The following is a 20,263-nucleotide window of genomic DNA, read 5'->3' as shown; positions in this document are numbered from 1 at the left end:
GGTCCCAAAGATTAAGAATTCTCAGCAGTTGCTGGGAAGTTCCTATAATTTCTGCCACATGTTCAGCCTGCCACAAACAGCTGGGCCTCCAAAGTGGGACATGCCCTATCTTTAAACAAATTAAATCAAACAAAGAAACACAAAACATCAACAGAGACATTTTTATGTTAATATTTACAGGCACACAAAACTTACAGATAAGAGCTTCACACCATGCTTCTTGTCACTCCAGCCACTGAAACCTCAGAATTCCTTGAGTTCCCCTACTAAAGCAGAGCTATGTCTCTCATCCCAGAGTGCATCAGACTGAGATTTCCGAGACCAGGCAAGGACTGCTGGAGGTCTTTTATCTCCTGAAGCTGATTAGGCTGACCCAGAAGAGAGGCAGTAAAATAAATGCTTCCCTTATCATACACAGTATATGCTTCCATACAAAGAAGCCCAGATGAGAGGCAGCAAATGCTTCTGTTAACAAAAAAAAAAAAAAAAAAAAAAAAGAAAGAAAGAAAGAAAGAAAGAAAGAAAACATTGAAACCTGTAAAGAATTTTTTTGTGAGTTTATTTGAGCCTCACTGTCAACAAGAAAGAAAGAAAGAAAAAGAAAGAAAGAAAGAAAAAAAGAAAGAAAGAAAGAAAGAAAGAAAAAAAGAAAGAAAGAAAGAAAGAAAACATTGAAACCTGTAAAGAATTTTTTGTGAGTTTATTTGAGCCTTACTGTCAACAAGAAAGAAAGAAAACATTGAAACCTGTAAAGAATTTTTTTGTGAGTTTATTTGAGCCTTACTGTCAACAAATGCCGGGAAGCAGAACCTCAACGGACTGAGATAATGCTCCGAAGAATGGCGGGTTACATTTCTCTATTTATACACTGAAATTGAAGGAGGGAAATAGGTGGGTCACATGAAATTCATTGGTGGTGGAGTAAGGAGGCGGGAGAAAGCAAAGTGGTGGGAAACCCCTGGGATTGGATAAAAAGTAAAATGATGAACGTGTACTCAGGTGAGTGCAGGAACAATTAACATGATAATGAAGGAATTTGAGGCATCTGTCCTGGCGCCCACCACATTTGGTTGTTCCCCAGGGGCTCCGGAAAAAGGGAAGTTACAAGTTACCCAGACATCTCAGAGATATGTTATCTTAGAGGCAAAAGGGCAAACGGGCTCAGTAAAAAGATCAAAGTTGATCTTTGTCTGGGAGAATATCTGGGACATGACTACCTACTATAACCTGTTAGATATTTAATTTTCAAACCATCTTTTGTGGTTATCTTAGGTCTCTGGGTTTGCAAGACTGCCACGCAGGCCTTCCCTGAGCTTGTCAGGTTAGCTTGTGGCTCTTTTCTTTCACATTTCCCCCTTCTGGTCATTAATCTATCCAAAGGATGCATTGATGACCAAACTTTTGGTTGGATAATGGAGTCCCATGGCGCTAGGAAGGCTCTTTCCTAGAATTTCTCAATGTCAGCATGTCTTGCTGAACCGGTGGACCACTGGGGATGTGAGTAAGACCATAACCTTAGATGGCATTTGAGGTCAAATTATATATTTTAAAAAGGCAGGTAAATGGGAGGCAGTCAGATCCTATATGTCCTTAAAAAGTATTCTGGATCATTTCTAATTTTTGAGCCACCGTGATCTGAGTCTTTTTGCTGTTTGTCTTACATTTTGCCTTTCTGCATCTGATATAACATTTACCGTATTTTTCGGACCATAAGATGCACTGGACCATAAGACGCACCAGTTTTTAGAGAAGGGAAATGAAGAAAAAAGATTCTGAAACAAATAGTGTCCTAAAATATTTTATGTGCATTAAAACCCAACATCACAGTCATAAACACATGTAATCAACCCTGTAAAGTAAACAGCAGCATTTAGAACCATTTTAGAGCCGGGCAAGCACACAGAGACCACACAGAGCCGGGCAAGTAAAAAAACTTTTTTTTTAAAGTATATGTGTAGGCTATATTTGGACCATAAGATGCAGGGACTTTTCCCCCCATTTCTGGGGGGGAAAAAGTGCGTCTTATGGTCCGAAAAATACGGTACATATTATGGATAAAGTAACAATAGTAAACCAATAACAGTGATTAGGAACAGAAGATGTCTAATACTAGACAAGGAAAATCTAAAGGGAACAAGCATCCCAGACAACCGAAAAAGCCTTTACATGTATTATCATAATTTTTTATTAAGCTAATTAAATGTTTTCCTCCTTCATCCACTGTCATTTGTACTTTATGATATGTTTGGCCAGATTAGTTGAGACTCTCTACTATATTTCATTATTTAGAAGTTCTAATTTTTCTTCTGGCCACGGGGAGGATTAAGTTCAATTTCCCAAAATATTGGTTCTTCAGTATCAATATTATCATAGGTTTCATGAGCCTCTGGCAAAGTTATCTTTCCTATAATTTCAGTATTACACCATATTCCAGTATTATTTAAGGTATACTTGGTGTTATTACAGTAAAAATCTTACTATAACAGAAGAGTTTTTTAAACCTTCCCCGCAAAAATGCCCCTTTCCCATATACCATATGTTGTTATTCACGGGGGTAGATACAATGGGCCAGGACTGAGTGAATTCAGTATTCCATATGGATTGGGGGCATAACCATTCACCTCTCCGACTTTCACAATCAGACACTGAGATGGGTTCCCATTGTTTATTATTTTTAAATATGACCCATCTACTTCCCATTGGAAGTATTCTAGTATTATTGAGGATGGTTCCTATGCCGGCAAGTTGAACTACTGGGAATTTAAGCTTAGGATTTAACCGTGGCACCTGGGCTTTTAAGACACAAAGTTGTAGATCGTATTTCCCATCCAAAATTTTCCAGATTCCTGGGGAACCATATGAGTCCCATAAGTGTTGGCCATTGTTTCATAGCCACTTCAGATTCCATTTGCATTAGCATAGACAATAGACCCTGTTGCGTTAGGGCACAGGTTCATTCCCATTGTTGGCTTTGTGCATGAGTTTTTATAGTCTGTCGAGTCTGTTCTATCCATGAAACTAAGGCTTTACTGTCTTTCCATGCTGCTTCCCACCCTTTTCCTTCTTCCTGAAACAGCATCCCCTCTATATGACCTATTTGAGATAAAGAATCTTTTTCTAATGAATGACATTCTTCATTTGCTGCAAGTTCAGCTTGTCCCAGAATACCAAGGCCAGCCCCTACTCCTCCAAGTATTTCCCTTTCCTTCTTTTAGGGGGCCAATGTTGCTGGATCCACCAGGAATGTTGTTGCCATTGAGTAGCTATGGCTTGGGAGCAGTTAGGGTATACTGAGTGGACCCAAAAATGTTGAGTTTCCCATGCCATAGTTAAATGGGTGGGAGTGATCCCCAAATGAGCTAGAGTTTAGTATTCCATAGGGCTTCCCACAAGCGTCCAGGACACAAGGATGGGGGAGTGGTTACAGACATTTCTACCCACCAAGTAATGCCAATAATTTCTGAAATGGGAACCCACTGATTTTTTTCTTGCTTCACAGACATTCAGCCACAAGAACATGGCTGGTGAGTCTGAGGACAAGATATGCTATGACAGATAGGACAGGCTGCTGCAAGTCTTTTGCCATCATATCCAGGTGTTTTTCTTAGCTTTTCATCATCCATCTCTATAGCTATATAACATTCATCCAGGTTAGATCCATATATAATTCTACCAGTTGAATTATCAGGGGGGTGTTCCTGGAGGTATTTGCTTAAGGTGGGTCCTTTATAGTAGATATAGCCAGAAAAAAATGTACCAAAGCTTATATTGATACTAGGAGAAGACCAATATGTGGCTAACAAAGAATTAATTTCACTATCATACCTGATAATCTGAACATAATTGTATACAGTTGGGAAAGATTAGCAGGTGCCCAAGTTAAATTTTTCATATCTAATAAGGGAGGAGGCCTAGAGAGATATTATTTCCACTAGGGAACCATAAGGTTAATAATAATAATATGAAAATCATTTTATATACATTCAGTCAATAACAATCAGATGATATAAAAACAAGGTTCAAGCAGTATCAGTTTGTGAGCATACAGGCCTTGTTGACGTTGTCTTGGGATAGCTGTCTGCCTCGGTGGTTGGCGACTTCTCGTCCTCACAAGTTCTCAGCTGTTTCTGGTCCTTGAAAAGTCTTTGATCTCCACTGAGATGGGTGTCAGAGATGGGAGTAGATGTCCATTCACAGACAGGTGCCTTTTTAAATGAGAAATGTGAATCTATGAGCTAACTCAAACTTTAAGTTTAGCTGCACATGGGTTAGTTAGTAACACCTGGTAAGGTCCTTTCCAATGAGGTTGGAGAGAATCTTTTATTTGGTGTCTTCTCCAAGACACCAAATCTCCTGGTTGTAAGTTGTGATCTTTGAAATCTTCATCTCCCGGGAGCGCACTGTGACCAATTTATCAATTTCTTTAAGTTGGTTAATAAGCCCTTGACAGTAATGTAAAATGTCTCCTTTTAGTAAATATGGTTCACATGCTCCTTCATCCAGGTGCATAGGACGACCAGTGACTATTTCATGAGGAGAAAGCTTATGTTTACCAAAAGGAGTAGATATCAGCTTGAGGAGTACTATAGGGAGAGCTTTTGTCCAGGGGAGATTAAAGGCTTCTGAAATTTTGGCTACTTGAGTTTTGATTATACCGGTGGTATGTTCCACCAGTCCAGAAGACTAGGGGTGATAGGCACAATGGAAATGCTGTAGTACAGACCAAATACTACAGATGGATTTTATTATTTGCCCAGTGAAATGAGTCCCTCGTTCACTATGCAACTCAGAGGGAATTCCCCAATTAGGAATTATTTTTTCTAGTAACAATTTACCAACTGTTAAGGCTGTTGCTCTCCTGCAAGGGAATGCCTCAACCTAGTGAGAGAAAACATACAAATCATGACCAATATATATTTGTAACCTTGAAATGATGGCATTTGGATAAAATCCAATTGCCATATTTCAAATGGGCCCAAAGGATGTGGAAAGTGTCCTTGGGATCCATGGAGTGGTTTTCCTGTGTTATATTTTGGACAGATAGAGCATTTACTGTGCACTTTATGAGCTACTGTAGGAGAAGGTTTCCAGTAATATTGTTTACTCCATGATATCATCTTTTCAGGACCCCAATGTGTTAGCTCATGTACATGCTGAAGTACAGGTAGTTGGGCCCCTACAGATAAAATAAGTTTCTGATTGGGTCCAAGCCATATCTGTTTGTCTAGATCAAAAGTTCTCCCTTTTTGTTGCCATATTCTCTTTTCGTCTTCCGTGGCTGTGTGTTGAAACTGTAAAAGATAATCTTATTGATTTAATAGGAAGTAAAGAACATTCTTGAGCCTATATAACTTGACTGTTAAATGCTGCCTGCTTAGCTGCAGCATCAGCAAAATGATTTCCTTTCGCTTCCATGGTGGTGGCTTTAGAATGCCCTAGGATTTTTATAACTGCCAATTGTTTTGGTTGCTGTATGGCATCTAAAAGTTCTGCAACCAGCCGAAACCGGTTTGGCCCAGTGGTAGAGCATTGGTCTGCAGACTGGAAGGTCCCAGGTTCAATTCCGGTCAAGGGCATGTACATTGGTTGCAGGCACATCCCCGATAGGGGGTGTGCAAGAGGCAGCTGGTCGACGTTTCTAGTTCTCTATCTCTCTCCGGTCATCCTCTCTGTAAAATATCAATAAAATATATTTAAACTCACACCTTGACTGAACTGAAGCTTAAATAAATAAATAAATAAATAAATAAATAAATAAATAAATAAAAGTTCTGCAAACAGTTTTCCATTTTTTATGGGCTGCTCAGAGGAACTTAAAAACCCTCGCTGCTTCCATAACATTCCAAAGTCATGAGCTACATTAAATGCATAGCGACTATCAGTGTAGAGATTGGCTACCTGACCTTTGGCTAACTGACAAGCCGAGTCAAAGCAATGAGCTCAGCTTGCTGGGCAGATCTAATTCCAGGCAGATAAGAACTTTCAATTATATCCACCATGGAAGCTATGGCATATCCAGCTCGGAAATGTCCTTGTTCATCCTTTAGATAGGATCCATCTGTGAACCAAATTAAGTCAGCGTTATCAATAGGAGTTTCCTGTAAATCATTCCTAGGAGTAAGAAGGTGGTCAGTAAGTAAAACACAATTGTGGGTGTCTCCATCCTCTAAAGAGGGTAACAATGTGGCAGGGTTAAGGCGATTACACCTAGTTAAAGTAATATTAGGTGCAGAGAGCAGGAGTACTTCATAAGAAGCCAGTCGACTGACAGAGAAGTGTTGAGTGTGATGAGAGTTCAGCAAGGATTCAACAGAATGAGGTACATATATAGTTAAAGGGGAGCCCAGGACTATCTCTTCTGTCTGTTTAATAACAGGATGTAGCTGAGATGGCCCTCATGCAGGGAGGGAGCCCTTTGGCCACTGAGTCTAGTTGCTCACTATCATACCCTATAGGTCTATGGTGGTCTCCGTGTTTCTGAGTTGGAATTCCTAAAGCACTTCATGTGTGAAAAGGAAGAAGGGAAGTTTATAGTTTGGATGCCCCAGAGCAGGAGCTCAGGACAGTACTTCCTTTAGAGTCTCAACAGCTTGTTTCCCTTCAGGGTTCCACTGAATTGGATCAGGTGTGTCTGACTTTAACAGGGCATAGAGAGGCTGGGCTATTAATGAAATCTTGGAACCCAATTTCTACAATATCCGGTCAAGCCCAGGAATCCTCTAAGCTGCTTTTTTTTTTGTTTTTGGAAGAGGGAAAGATAAGATTCCTCTAAATCTTTCCGGGTTAAGCAGTAGCCCATCCTTTGATATGAGGTGGCCAAGGTATTTTACTTGAGATAAGCAAAATTGAAGCTTATCCTTTGAGACCTTATGTCCCTTTACAGCTAGCTGTTGTAGTAAGTAAATTGTGTCCTTTTGAGAGTCTAGTAATGTCCTAGAGCATACAAGTAAATCATCCACATACTGAATTAGAGTGGAATCTCTAGGAAATTTAACATCATTTAGATCAGCTTTTAATATCTGGGAGAAATAGGTGGGACTTTCTGTATATCCTTGGGGCATCACAAGTCCAAGTAAATTGTCAATCTTCTCAAGTGAAAGCAAAGAGGTATTGACTATCCTCTGTGACAGTGGGCCCCATCTGCCCGAGAGATAAGGACTCTGGAGACAGACCTGGCCAGGGGGGAAAAGTTAAAAAAAATAAAGTCAGTTATAACTCAGTGCCGGGAGTTCCCTTGTAGTAAGATATGCAGACCTCCCTCCAGACCTGGCTAGGAGATTGGCATCATCAAAACAGCAGTATCTGCACTCCTGTTTGGAGTCAGAACAGACCTTGTGCTTGAGGCAAAACAGGCCAGGTTGTGTAAACTACCTGAGAAATAGCTCAAGAAGGCCAGGTCTTTGTCCTGAGGGCCAGTCTGGGAGTGACATACCATCGGGGGGAGGGGTGGGGTAAAAGAGGTATAAGAGGAGGGACTGCCCCTCCACCGGGGCTCTCACCTGGGTGTTTTGCCAGCTGCTGCGTCAGCCAAGGTTTGAGCCCGGATTCGAATCTGTAATAAACTCTTGCATGCTTATTCAAATTGGCTCTGGTGGTTCATCTCTTGGGGAATTCGCTTCATAACATCCTCTTCTACTGGAATGCTGAAAAAAGCACTATATAAATCTATTACTGAAAAATATTGGCAGTCCTCGGGAATAGTTGGTAATAAAGTATGTGGATTTAGAACCATAGGATGTCGGGGAATAACTATCCTATTTATAGCTCTGAAATCTTGCACAAATCTCCATCCTTTCCCGTTTGGTTTCTTTACTGGAAAGATAGGAGAATTACAGGGGTTTGTACATGGAATTATAAGTCCTCTTTTTAAGTAATCTTGTATAATGGGCTTAATTCCAGCCAGTGTATCAGGTCTTAGAGGATATTGGTGAATATTAGGTAAAGGCAAAGTACTATCAATAGTTATTTTAATAGGAGTTGCTGACTCAATCTTGCCAATATCTGTACTGGAAAGAGCCCAAAGTTGCATTGGAACTTTTTGCAACAAACGTTCAGTTTCAAGATTATTTTCCTCTGGTGAAAGTTCCTTTAAAATCATTATTTTCCCAATTGGTTCAGTATCTGATTCATTTATTTCTAAATACATTTCACCCTTTTGGGAAAAAGATATATGAGCATCATGGGCTTCAAGAAAATCTCTCCCTATCAGGTGAATTGGAGCTGATTTGACTAGTAAGAATATATGTTGCCTCATAACATCCCCTAGTTGAAAGGGGATGGGTTCTGACTTAAAAACAGTCATTGGTTGGTTAGACACCCCTACCATTTGTACAGAAGGTTTGTTCCGAGGGAGAGGGAAACTTAGATGGGTAGGGTTAAGAACGGATAAAGTGGCCCCAGTATCCACAAGGGCTTTAGTAAATTCTCCTTCTATGATAATTTCAATTTCTCCTAAAGTATTAGTAAGGAAAAGGGGAAGTACCCTCTCATAGACCTCGGAGCAGCCCTATGCTTGCTTCTGTCTGTTTTCTCTTTTCACATCTATTTCAGTTTTCTACAGTCTTTCTTATAGTGGCCTGGCTTTTTGCAGTAAAAACAGACTCCTTTCTCTAAGAGACTTCGGAGTCGAACTGGCTTGATTGCTTAATTGTTGAAGCTGTAAGTTCATAATTTGGGTCACTTTATCTTTTTCTTTCTTTTGGATAGTTTTAGATAGCTGATCAGCTAGAAATTTCAGTTCATCAGCATGGATAGTCTGCCAGTTCAATTTATGTTGTTTGATCAGAGTTACAAGTTCTTCATCTAGTCCTTCCAAAAATGCCGAATTTTAGTAAGGGATCATTTTGATGATCCTTGAAACTGTCTGCTGACAGACCTGAATATCCTTTGAAAGTCTTTTCAAAATGTTCAAAGAAATCAAGCACTGGTTCATCAGGCTTTCTTTTACATTGCTGGATCTTGGTCCAGTCCATTCTCCAAGGAAAAATTTCAGGTATGGCTTGATAAAGCTGATGGGCCAATTCCCTGCATTTTTCTCTGTCTGTCTCTTTCTGCTTTAAAAAAATCATCTACAGGAGTATTCCAGCGAACCTTATTCAGCCATTCTGTTGCCTTGCTCTCAGAAACCAGTAGGTATATTAATTGGAACAGGTCAAAATAGCCAGGATCATATGTTCTAACAGTTAAATCAAATTCCTTTGCAAACCCATCAGGGTCCTGCAGAGGGTCAGGAAAATCTTTAGCTAGGTTTCTTAATTCTGTCCTAGTCCAAGGATCTAGGACAATTGCTGGATCCCTTCTACCTGAGACAGGCTTTTCCCGGAAAGGAGCTGTTAGAATTCTTGAATCATCTTTCTCTGAGTCTGTATTCTCAATTTTTCCTACATCAGCAGGGAATGGTGGTTGAGGAGATGTAGGAGGAGGAGGAGGAAGAGAGATGAAGGGCAAGTCTGCGCAAGGAAGTTCAGACAGCAAAGGGTATGGGGAGGAGCAGTGAGAGAGGGAGGAGTTGGGTTGCGGCACTTACCATATTTTTTGGACCATAAGACGCACCTTTTTTCCCCCAGAAGTGGGGGGGTAAAAGTCCCTGCGTCTTATGGTCCAAATATAGCCTACACATATACTTTTAAAAAAAAGTTTTTTTACTTGCCCAGCTCTGTGTGGTCTCTGTGTGCTTGCCCGGCTCTAAAATGGTTCTAAATGCTGCTATTTACTTTACAGTAGGGGTGTCGAACTCAATCAGAGAAGGGGCCAAAATCTAAAATCCAGCCTAAATCGCGGGCCGAATGGTTTACTGAACAGTCATAAACTGTCATTGTGATGGAAACGCAGTGGAGTGCAGTGATGACAGCACGGTGCGGGCCACATTGCAAGGCCTGGCGGGATGGATTTGGCCCGCGGGCCTTGTGTTTGACACATGTGCTTTACAGGGTTGATTACATGTATTATATTTATGACTGTGATGTTGGGCTTTAATGCACATAAAATATTTTAGGACATTATTTGTTTCAGAATCTTTTTTTCTTCATTTCCCTTCTCTAAAAACTGGTGCGTCTTATGGTCCGGAGAGTCTTATTGTCCGAAAAATACGGTACTTGCTTCAGTGTCCTTCTTCAATTCAGAGACAATCTCCAAAATTTTCTTATTGACGTCTTGTAGGGAAAGATATTTTATCCAATCCTCTCCTAGAATCCTCTAATTTCCAATCAAGATAGGCTTCCCATTCATTTAATTTAATTTTAGAGCCGGCTTTTTCTAATTGAGCGCGCGGAAAAATCAATTTGGGGGTGTCAAAAGTTCCCCACTTTGGCCATTTGAAGTTGGTATCGTTTTTAGTTAAATTTTCCCATTTTTGTAAATACTTGGCAAGTTGAAATTCCATATGAATTGTACATATACCTTGCTGGAGTATTAACAGGGGGCTGGGATTCTTGGGGTTTAGCAACCTCAGAGATGCAATTTCCCATCTTTTAAAATTTATTATTATTATTGAATATCTGCAGAGTCTGGGCAACTCTTTCTAGGGATGTTATGTAGTGGGTTGCAAAGTGTACTACTTATGGGTTGAGCTCCATGAGGCTGTCATCCCTCATGTCGCAATTCAACCCTCTTACATGCCTCGGTTTCTCTCCTGGCTGTCTAAAACAGCCAGAAGGGCTCGGGGCGCTGGCTTACCAGGCTTTATAGGCGCTCCCCAGACGAGCCAGTCAATTAATTACAGTTGAGTTGAATTTCCCTATGGGGCTCCTTCACGTCGTGAGGGATGACCTCTGACACCTCCACAAGGTTCTTAGTGGCCTAAGAACACCAGAGAATTGGGCAGGAGGGAGGATGTGCCCCTTTATCTTTGGAGCTGAACGAGTTCAACCCTCATAAGATTAGCGAAGGTTTTTTTTGTTTTGTTTTGTTTTGTTTTGTTTCCTCCTCCTACCCTCAAACTCTCAGAAAGCAATTTCAATTGAAAAGCCAAAAATCAAAACCAGCCACCTGTTTTTTTCTCCAGTCTTGCTTTACGCTGGGTTCTATTAACCCTAAATCTTAGTTAAACCTCGAGGATTTTAAAACACAGCTCAAATAAAGTCAAACCCTGTACCATAACAAGGGAAGGTTCTGAATCCAAGAGACAACTCACCCAAATGGGCCCCTGCTGGATCCTAGCACCTAGTCTTAGTCCGCAAGGTGGTCCTGGGTGAGCATCCTTGGAATCCTGCAGCGACTACACCAAGAAATGTTAACGGAAAAAAAAAAAAACAAAACAAAACAAAAAAACACCATTGAAACCTTTAAAGAATTTTTTGTGAGTTTATTTGAGCCTTATTGTCGACATATACTGGGAAGCAGAACCTTATCAGATTGAAATAATGCTCCGGAGAATGGCGGGTTACATCTATATTTATACATTGCAATCAAAGGAAAGGGACGTAGGTGAGTTACATGAAATTCATTGGTGATAGATTAGGGAGGTGGGACAGAGCAAAGCGGGGAAACCTCTGGGATAGGGTAAAAGGTGAAATGATGGACATGAGCTTCTTTCACAGAGATGGATACAGGATACTCCAATGTAATTAACAGTTGACAGTTAACTTGATAACAATAACAATGAGGAATGTCTCGAGGGTATGGGTAAAAAGGAAGTTACAAGTTATCCAGACATCTCACAGATGTGTTATTTCAAATGCAGGAAGGCAGAGGGGCTCAGTAAAAGATCAAAGTTGATCTTTGTCAGGTGAAATATCTGGGACATGACTACCTAGTATAACCTGTTAGATATTTAATTTTCAAACCATCTTTTGTGGCTATCTTAGGTCTTTGGGTTTGCACGAGTGCCACGCAGGCCTTCCCTGAGCTGTCAGATTAGCATGTGGCTCTTCTTTCACAGTACAATCAGTTTTTCTAGAATATTAATTTATTTCCATTAGCTGTGTATTTATTTACCATGTGTGTATTAGTGGAAATGGTTATTTCCCTTCTTGAGAAAGGCCTGAGCATTTCTGCTACTAGGCTGGACTTGGATATTAAAAACCCACTTGCCCACACCATAGGTACAAGACCTCTCAAACAACTCTTGGCACAGTGAAAGGAAAAAATGATTGCTTTTAATTAATATAATGCAAAGGAAGCTGAGTTAAGAAAATCAAAACAGCCGAAACTGGTTTGGCTCAGTGGTAGAGTGTTGGTCTACAGATTGAAGGGTCCCGGATTCAATTCCAGTCAAAGGCATGTACCTTGGTTGTGGGCACATCTGGTAGGGGGTGTGCAAGGGGCAACTGGTCAATGTTTCTCTCTCATCAACGTTTCTAGCTCTCTCTCTCTCTCCCTTCCTCTCTGTAAAAAAATCAATAAAATATATTAAAAAAAGAAAGAAAATCAAAACAAAACAGTGTCTTAACCCTGGACAAGTGGCTCAGTTAGCTAGAACATCCTCCAGTACATGAAAAGAGGTAGCAAGTTCAATTTCTGAACAGGATGTATATGAGATGCATGCATTTTTTATTGATATTTTTTCTCTCACATCAATATTTCTCTTTCTCTTTGCTCTCCCCCCAAATCAATAAACTATATCTTTGGGTAAGGATTAAAAAGAAACACACATAAAAACAACAGTGTCTTATAGAAATGAACTGTCCCCTACACCTTAGCAGTTTATGGTGAAAAAAAGAAGCACTCACATTAGGCTGTACTCTTTTCTCCCTGCGACTGTAGCTGCTAAATTTGGAAAGCTTCACAGACTGTCTAAGGGGAATGATTCGGGGTCTGCATTCCTTGTCTTCTTCTTCACTGTCAACTTGATGAGTATTATATTGTTGGAAATGGGGGTATAGGGAATGAGGAGGATGGAATTAAATTATGTTAACAATCAGCAAATAACAAAAAGATTCCTTCAGTCTAAATTTCTGGTAAAGAAAACTGTACTCTTTCTAACTTACACTAACCCATCCTTCTTTTGTTCTTTGGAATGACAGAAAAATTTATTATCATCCACTACATCTTACATCATTCCTCTACATCTTACATATTTCTTTGCCTAGTGTATAAAATGGGCTTCTCATCTGAAAAAAATGAAAATAAAAATGTCAACTCTAACATAGCTATGAAGATTAAATAAAATATACATTTATACACATTTAAAGTGTTTGCATAATAAAATTTAAAAGCCACTATTTAAAATAAATTAGTTCCCAATCCTTAAATTAAGCTAAAATAAAATAAGGTTTTTATCTCTAGACTTACTACCCTCAGTTATAGTAATTTCATAATTATTTAATTATCTTTTTCATGGAGTATGGTTTCAAATAAGAAGTGCTTTTCTCAAAGTTCTACTGCAAGATCTTGTCCATAAGAGATTCTAATAGATGGACACCAATCCTCTAACACAGTGGTTCTTAACCTTTCTAATACCATGACCCTTTATTTATTTTTATTTTTTTTCTAAATATTTTATTGATTTTTCACAGAGAGGAAGGGAGAGGGATAAAGAGCTAGAAACATCAATGAGAGAGAAACATAGACCAGCTGCCTCTTGCACACCCCCTACTGGAGATGTGCCCACAACCAATGTACATGCCCTTGACTAGAATCGAATCCGGGACCTTTCAGTCCACCGACCAACACTCTAACACTGAGCCAAACAGTTCTGGCTGCCGTGACTTTTTAATATAGTTCTTCATGTTGTGGTGACCCCCAACCATTAAAGTATGATTCATTAACACTAGCAAAATTACAGTTATGAAGTAGCAATGTATGGTTGGGGGTCACCACAGCATGAGGAACTATATTAAAGAGTCACAGCACTAGAAAGGTTGAGAACCACTGCTCTAACACAGTGGGAAAGAATTCTACAGTTTTCATCTAGCTGGCCTAGCTATTATACTTTATATAATATACTTTATACGGGCTGAAAAATATTTTTCAGGGCTTTTTGGAACTTCTATTAATGATCTTAAGACTGTCTACATACTGACTATTCAGCAGAAAGCCGAACCCAGAAAAGGTAAGACAGCAAAAGGCACAAAATAACATCAACCTGTACATCAGCTAAGGGCCCCTACCAGAAGGTTGGCTCCAGACTGGAACATTTCATAGGGGTAAATGATTTGTTCATAGTGAGATCTTAACAGGGATCCAATGTTTTTGCCTGTGGGAAATTGAGGCGCTGAGCAACTTGGGCCCAGCAATGGTCCCTACACACATCTGCATAGCCACCTTGCTCCATCACAATCTAGGATAAGGAAGAATCTAGTTTACTGTGAGCAGAGGGGAGAGACCTAGAAATAGTAATGAGACTTAACTATAAACACTGAAAATATGGTAGCAACCATACTTAGGTTAAAAACTGCTGTTTGAATTTTAACCCTGCTATTCAGGCTTTGGCACTCACTTACTTGCTGAAACAATAGGGTAGTTGCACAGCTTCCAGATGGAGACCAGGAGGTTAAGGCAGTTTTCCTGTGCCTGTGGACCAGGACTATAGGAGATTAATTCCCACAGACTCAGTAGCTTTAGGAGTAGAAACCGTAGATAACCTTTAGAGATTAACCACTCACCTCTGCTTCTGTATTATCTGCTTTCGCAAGAGAGGGCCATGTTCCAATGTCCAGCAGGATGTGGCTGGGAACAACCTAGGGTTGTTTAGAATTTAGAATTCAGAACAAAGGAAAATCCTTGTGGTTTAGACCTTTAAAAGGACTGCCTACACCTGCAACAATTCAGTCGTGTGGACTCCACCTGCTTGTGCTGCTCTCATGGCTGTCCTAGCCAGTTCAATAAATTCTTTTCTGCTTTTTTAATCTATTAGCATCTCCAGTGGTCTTATTTTGAACCCAGGGTTTGACTCCAGAATATACTGTGTACAGAGACTCAAAGATTCTATCAAGAAATGTTGGCAGGCTGTATGTTCTCTCCTTTTCTGTTCAGAGACACAATGTTCAACTACAAAAAAGATTTTCCAAACAAGACTTATTATTTGTCCTTTTAAAAACAGAACCACTCTTATTTTATTAAGGCTATAGAGTTCCAAGATCTTCTGCTCTACATTGGGAATTTTTAATGAAGAACCCTGAAATTTTCAGAATTTTGCAATTTGATCCAAATAGTTTAGTTTTACTCTGGTCTGAGCCTGGGGAAGAGAAAGGGTTACTATAGGGTCTAGTAATAATTAATGTCGTTTTTAAACATTCGTTTAAAATCTTGCTTGGCGTTGACTTGTATTGACATAACCTTCAAACACGTGGTATCTACAGAACGTGTGAAGTGCAATTAACAAGTTTTGCTTGAAAAAGTTTGTGTTTGGTTTGGTTTTTGTTGCAAAACTAGGGCTAAGAAGATGGCGGATGAAGAGCATATTCGGCACTGCATGCTTTACGAGTTCCAATTAGGAAGAAAAGCAAGTGAGGCTGCAAAAAACATCTGTAGTACTCTTGGTCAAGATGCAGTTAGTGCCAGAAAATGCCAGCGTTGGTTTGAGAAATTTCGCGAGGGAAATTTTTCGTTAGATGACAAGAGTGGTCGAGGCCGTGTGTCCAATTTTGATCAAGAAGCTCTTCAAGCTCTTTTGGTGCAAAATCCTCAAATTACCCAACAAGAGCTTGCGACAACTTTAAATTGTTCACAAAAAACAATTTCCAATCAATTATGTGCACTTGGCAAAGTCCAAAAGTTTGGAAAATGGGTTCCTCATGAGTTGACAGATAACAACCGTAATCAAAGAGTCACAATTTGCAGTTCTCTCCTCTCTCATCAAAACTGTTTGCCGTTTTTAGAGCAAATTGTTACCGGAGATGAAAAATGGGTGCTGTATGTTAATTTGGAAAGGCGGCCTCAATGGTTGGACAAAAATGAGGCTCCACAGCCCACGCCAAAACCTGACTTGCATGCGAAAAAAGTGATGTTGTGTGTTTGGTGGAATTTTAAAGGAATTCTTCATTATGAACTTTTACCATCTAACCAAACCATTACAAGTGCAGTGTATAGTGCCCAATTGGAAAGGTTAGCCCAAGCTTTAAGAGAAAAAGAACCCGCGCTGATTAATCGGAAGGGCGTAATTCTTCACCACGATAACGCACGACCGCATACTGCAAGAATCACTGCTGAAAAACTGCTCCAGTTGGAATGGGAAGTTCTCCCTCAACCTGCATATTCTCCTGATATTGCCCCTTCCGATTACCATTTGTTTCGTTCTTTGCAAAACTTTCTTCTTGGAAAAAAATTTAATAATGAAGAATGCCTCAAAAATGCATTGACTGAATTTTTTGCATCAAAATCACGAGAATTTTACAACAGAGGGATTAAAATGCTTCTTGAGCATTGGGCACAAGTAGTAGAAAACAACGGCAACTATATTATTGATTACATTTTGTTGTATTGTTTAAATAAATTCGATTTAAAAAAAAGTATTAGAAAACGACATTAATTATTACTAGACCTAATACTTTACCTTAGTTTCATCCAGTGTAAAGTATCACTTTGTTCTAGCTACAGTTCTATACTAAGTTAGAGCCTAAATTTCATTATCAAAATCACCATTACTGCCTCCAAAAATCAAATAAATTGATTCTGATTCTTTCATCAGAGCTGTGAAGTCAGAAACTGATGCCTGAGTCAAAATCTCTTATCCTAAAATGTAAAGCATGATCATTGGGCTCAATGAGGGCTGAATAAGAATTATTTAGTCTCAACCTATAGCTACACAGATACAGAACTGAAGGGAATAAAATAATTTCCCATATTTTATAAACGTGAGCATGAATCTACTTTGTGAATTACCTTTCTATTACCATAAGTCATTTTGGAACTTCAGCCCCCAACCACAGCCAAAATTTATAATAGCAAAGAAAATGCCAAACTATTCAGAAACTTTGATATTTAATACTAAGCTAAATATAGTGTCAACTAATTCTGGGTCAGGACACATGCCCAGTTTTCAGGTTTTATCCATGGTAAGAATAATGCACAAAGCAGCGGATTGACTTTCTGTTTTCACATTGATCTTTCTTTCTGTTTCCTTTTCTCTCTAAAGTTAATAAAAGGAAAAAGAGGAGGAAAAACAAGCTTTGCCTTTCCTATTTACTGACACATTCATAAAAGTAGACCATTTTACCCAAGAAGAACAAACATAACCAACAGTCTTAACTAGAAATTTAGGATACTATATTTGTGACCTGAACTTTGCTTTAGTTAAAGAAATCAGGGATAAAATATGGGTATGTAAATAAAAAGATAAGAATATTTTTCTTGACAGTTCTAATTTTTGCCCATTCTATAAAAACTTAAAACTTTAATCTCTTGGAATTTTACAGAAAGACTTTATACAAGACTAATAAATATTATAGGAAATAATGGAGCTGAAGTTACAACAAAAATATATTTGACTTCAAAACCTATGTTCTTAACTACACTGTCATAAAACTTCAAGTAAAATAATATTAGAGCTCATATTCCATACAGAAAGGAGACTTTTCAGTTTACCTCTAGTTCATTTAGCCTCTGTATTCTAGGTGCAAATTTGAAGTTGTCAACTTCTACAGCAAGGGATGTTGCCAGTCCTAGAAGTAAACAAAAAAGCAAACAAAAAAACCCACACTGATTATTAGTAAAGAATGAAGATGATTAGAATTAGAATCATCTGTTTATCATTTAAAACTTTGATTGTTCTTTTTTCTCCCATTCGATACATTGAATGGGAATGAAAATAATAATTGATAATTCTCTTTGGTATGTGTCCTACAAAAAAGGAAAGAAACAAAAAACAAAATCCAAAAATTTAGACCTAAGATATGTTTAAAATGAATAAGGAATAAGCACTTTAATAAGATCTGGCCTATTTCTGTATGATGAAGGTGAACTAAATGCAGCTAAGATATTGTTAGATTTTAAAAATTTGGTTATTACCTCTTTGGAGCATTAGCAGTCTGGGGAACCTGATTAAAAATATAGTAATACTGAGTAAAGCATTTCCATCCAATTAGATGGAAGCAGTATTGTAGTTAGGCAGAGCAATTCACAAATGAGCCATATGCTATGAAGAAGTTGACACATACTACAGATAACATATTTATTTTAAACTGGATGTCTAGGTTCATTGCAGTGTGCATGGTTAAATACCTGTTTCGATGAGATGTTCTGAGTATATAAAACCAAGAAGAATGTTTAAGCAAAATAATACCCATATAATTGTAATGGGGACTCAATATTGCTTTCAATCTAATGTATGTCTAGTTAAAGACATGTGAAGTCATATGGGAAAAATGCAATCAACCTGAAGCTCTGGTTTAGTAAGAAAAATTCTCAATTTTTCGTAGCTTCGGTTTTCTATGAAGTAATTCTTAATACATTGAAATTTTGTTCAAGTAAAGTTCAAAAAATAAAAATATGCATGGTGCTTAATAGTAGCATAATGCAGAACTTCTTTTAAAAAAGATTTTTCTTTTCTTTTCTAAAAGTTGTATTTGTAAGGCCACAGAGTCTGATGATCAAATATGAGCTTTTCCAAGAAGAGTGATCTAATGAAACATTTACAGAATGAGAAATTGTTGACTATTTGAAGGACTAAATTAACTGCTAAGAGTTTGTGGTTCTAAATATAAGGCCTTGTTATGGAGTAGTACACTCAATGTAAACACCACCTCTGCTCCAAATTTTCAGAGGCTTACCTCTGGCGGGCGGATTTTGCAAATACCTGACTTTTTGGCAATGGGCCTGATTTTAACAATGTAATCAAGTGGGTGTCAAAATGTGGCTCAGGTAGGCTAGAATACTGGGCACTCCAGAGGCAGGAAGAATTCTTCAATCCCCAAATCCATGTCTTGTTTGGCCTCTAATATGTAAAGTTTGTCTTAGTTGTGTTATGCCCAGATTTTGTGATCCCCAAAGACCACCAGGGAACCAAGTCCGATACAATAGCAGAAAGCCTGTGTTTCATGCTAGCATGGGCTCCGTCCCACTTACACCTATAGCAGCGTGACAGAACTGTTTTATAGGGGTGCTGATGTGACTGCTTTGCCTGACCCTGATTGGTTGGGTGAGGGCTAGGGTCCAGTTACACAAAAATGGAGGATCAGGAGTTAGCCCCACCCTTTCATTCCAAGAAGTTAGCTCTGCCCTGCCCTTCCAGTTGTTCTTAGTTGGTGCATGAATCTCTCCTAGAAAAAAAAAAAAGGCCCACAAAGACCTAATTTTATACAAAATTCTAGTTATTTTAATACATGTAGCTGCCTACAAATTTTCACAAATCTGTTTTAATGCCACCATCTTGACTTTTGAGCTTTTCTGGCTTCTTTATATATGCTTTGTCACTTCCAAGGATTGATTCGTAAGCCCTCAATTACATCAGAACCTGAGAGAAATGCAGGCATAGAGTAAAAGCTGAAGACGAAAAGGAACTTCACCAGTATGCTCGCTAAAAATATTTAAGTAGTTCTACGAACCAAAATATATTTGACCTCAAAACCTATGTTCTTAACTACACTATTATAAAAGAAGAATACAGCATAAAAAGAATCATAGGATCTTTTTTAAAAAGGTACTCTCCCCATGTTACTCAGGCCCATTAAAGGGGAAGAACTTAAAAGGCTTGAGCATGCACAACAATTACTTTATCTAAAAAAACAGAAAACAGAATCCACCTTCATTTACATTAATTGCTTCTCTTAATTTATCTATAGTAAAGATGAGGTAAGTACTCAGCCAAAGTCTTTGGGATTCTGAACAGATTTACCAGATTCTGGTTCCCACCTGGTAATGCAGGGGGAAAAAATAATCTCTAAATCAGCAATTTTATAATATTGATACCATGGTATCATTTAAATTGTATTCATATGTATGATTTCACTTACAGTATATCTGTCATGACCACATTTTTTACTGCATTTTTACAAACTTGACTTTGGATCTCTTCATAACAACAACAACAAAAGCACTAAAACCTGTCAGAATTATTCACCTCATCACAACCCCCCGCAACACACACACATTGAGGAATGCTATTACCTTAAAAAACAACAATACAGTCAACACCTGTTAATGTGTGACCAATAAATGAAGTAACAACCCTTTCCTAGAATAGTTGGTGAGACTTCAATGGACATTGTCTTTTGCTTAGATCACATTCCACTTGCTAACACTACATTTCACTTGCTAACAGACATTGCACTTGATAAGACATTATCTTTCCCTTCAGGATCTGCACAGAGAATTCTCTGGCCAGAAAACCCCTCCTTACATTCCTTTAAAATCTCTGACTCACAGTCCTTGGATGCTTGAACAATTT

General features: G+C 38.7%; 1 pseudogene; it reads right to left on the bottom strand.

Moving 5' to 3' along the window:
* Positions 1–18,797, bottom strand: part of LOC118714122 — a 142,907-nt pseudogene extending 124,110 nt beyond the window's left edge.
* Positions 18,798–20,263: the final 1,466 nt, after the last annotated feature.

This window comes from Pipistrellus kuhlii, unplaced genomic scaffold (genome assembly GCF_014108245.1).
Source record: "Pipistrellus kuhlii isolate mPipKuh1 unplaced genomic scaffold, mPipKuh1.p scaffold_m20_p_98, whole genome shotgun sequence".
Taxonomy (NCBI): domain Eukaryota; kingdom Metazoa; phylum Chordata; class Mammalia; order Chiroptera; family Vespertilionidae; genus Pipistrellus; species Pipistrellus kuhlii.
Note: the sequence above shows the minus strand (reverse complement) of the source record. Positions and strands in the feature narration are given on the sequence as shown.